The 2,383-nt window shown below is 39.4% G+C and overlaps 1 protein-coding gene across 1 annotated transcript in view; it reads left to right on the plus strand.

The window, feature by feature from the left end:
* Nucleotides 1-2,383, plus strand: part of NME7 (NME/NM23 family member 7) — a 72,626-nt gene that overhangs the window by 821 nt on the left and 69,422 nt on the right. The gene's annotated exons all lie outside the window — the stretch shown is intronic.

The raw sequence follows: 2,383 nt of genomic DNA on the forward strand, positions 1-2,383 counted from the left end.
TCAGCAGGATTTCCAGAAGTCTCTGAAGAGTAAAATGTAAAAGAGTCTTATCAAAGTAGAGGAAATGGTAAATTTGGTTTAATGAGAGGTAGGACGTTTCAGACAGTGGGATCTAAATTTTTTCATCAGTGGTGCTTGCACAGACCTTTCTGTCTTGTGGTTCATACAACTAATCCCCATTACTTATTGACAGCAGGTGAAAACAAGCATTTTGCAATAGCAGGCCTGTATATAAAAATATAATGTGTACTGTAAAGATAATCCTCATGCCAACCAATGCTTTGTGCTTCCTTTTAGGAATGAGTAAGTGCTATGGACTAATCTGTTCCGATTCTTAGTGAAGAGTGTAAGAATAGCCTAGATTTGGATAATCACACTTAGTAATTTCATTATCAAATTTTAACCTTCCTGCTATAAAAATCAACTGCAGAAATAAGAAAGCTAGTGGAATTTGCCTTTTCTTACCCAAACTACTCCTCACTGAAGCAATAATACCCAGTTGTGTGAGAAGATACACTTTGCACTGATTATTGATAGGTTCTTCAAGCAAACTCTATCATAATGTCGTCCCTTTTAAGTTAGTTCTTTGTATGATGTCTGTATGTGCACAGTTTTCAAAATGGGAGGTTTCCAACTTTTATTTCCCAGAGACAGTTTAGCTGATCAGTCAGGAACTGTAATAATCTTCCTACACAACCACGTGTAGGCTGGCAAAATTGTTGTTCATTTCACCTACACGTCTCAAAACCAAGAGCTTCCAAGGTGTTCTTGAGCTTCTTAATGCAGTATCTGTGTCTTGGTAGACTTTTGCTGGTGTGCTGTTAGGATAAAGTAGTGGGGTGTGTACACAGCCATAGACTGCATGTGGGCAGGACAGTATGTGAATACCCTTAGAGAAAGAATATGCCAAAATCACTTTTGGAGGTGAGTCTGTAGACAGATACTACATTTAGAATTCTCTTCTGGGTTGTTTTTTTCTTGTTTCTGCAGAATCTGGTGATTTTTTTCCTTTATTACTGCCTAATTCTTATGCAGCTTTTAGTACTTTCCTGAGGAGATGACAATCTGCTCTTACCGCTAACGTATCTGAGAGAAGGGAGGTGATGGGTATGAGCCAGCTTTTCCCCATGTGTGAGGAGGATGTTTTATCCCTGAACAAAAGCTCTCCCTCATCACACACCTCAGCTGAGGGTGGAGCAGAGCTCTTGAAGGCTTGTTTTATATGAAGTCCTGAGCTTACCTTTTCTTTCTGTCCTTCGTGTCTTGGTTGGTGAAGGAAAACGACAGTGGAAATAATGAGAGAAGTTTCCAGCTTGCTTTGCAGCTGGAAGAAGACAGCATAGATTTTTTTTGTCCAAGGACAGAAAGCAGCTCTTTCAGTCAAACTGGATCTCTTGACAGAGAGGCCCCATTCTCTGAGTTTTCTGTAGTTAATAACTCTCATGGGGAATTCTTAAAGCCTGAGTAACTTTTCTTTCTACAAAAGATTTCCTAAAAATAGAGAAGATACCTTTACAAAGGACAGGTTCTTAGCAGAGAACTGTTTTGTTTTGGGTAATCTACTTCTACACATATATGGGCGGGAGTGGAACAGTCCAAACAGTTTTACATTTCTTCTGCTGTGGCTTATCATTCACTTTATAAAAAAGTCTTTTAAACAGATCCAAAATCCCACTTTAAAGAAGAATCCTTTAACATACGTAGATTCCCCTCTTCTTCTTGAGAAGAGAGAAGCACCTTGGGGTGCCTTTCTAGCAACCATTAGTGAAATAACCAAGGAAATGCTCATATTTTTGGTCAAGATATTGAAGAATTTGCTTATGATTGGGACAGTTAATAGGCTCCCTGGCAAAGTCCAGGAGAAAAAAAGTAGCTGAATTCAAATTGGTTTCTTTGCTTTGTTGGGTTTTTTTACCATGTTGTCATTTCATTCCCTTCCTCACTTGAATAGTAGGAGCATGTATGAAGAGCTAAGGACATTTCAGCAGGGAAGGATTCTTCCTTACAATCATGCCTCAGCAGAAGGAAGTATCAAAATAATTTGCATTCTCTAATCTGCAACGTTTTGGCTATCCTGAAAGCAATTACAATTCTTCTAGCCTTCTAACAAAAGAGAACTGTATTCACACATTTCAGAACATGGCATTTTGCTCTTAAATTCTTTTTCCTCTCCAAAGTTTGTGGGAATGATGTTCTTTCTTTTAATGCTATTCTAGTGGATACACCATTGCAGTGGAGGTCAGCACATGTGGGTCGAGACAGAAGGGGAAGTTTGGCCTGAGGAGGACAAAGCTCTTCCTTTCATAGGCTTCCACTTCCCCAGGGAATGGGAGGCATCTGTAATATCTGCTTGTGGTGAAGAAGCTGTTCAACAGGGTGACGT

This window comes from Corvus brachyrhynchos, unplaced genomic scaffold (assembly GCF_000691975.1).
Source record: "Corvus brachyrhynchos isolate BGI_N302 unplaced genomic scaffold, ASM69197v1 scaffold3, whole genome shotgun sequence".
Taxonomy (NCBI): Eukaryota; Metazoa; Chordata; class Aves; order Passeriformes; family Corvidae; genus Corvus; species Corvus brachyrhynchos.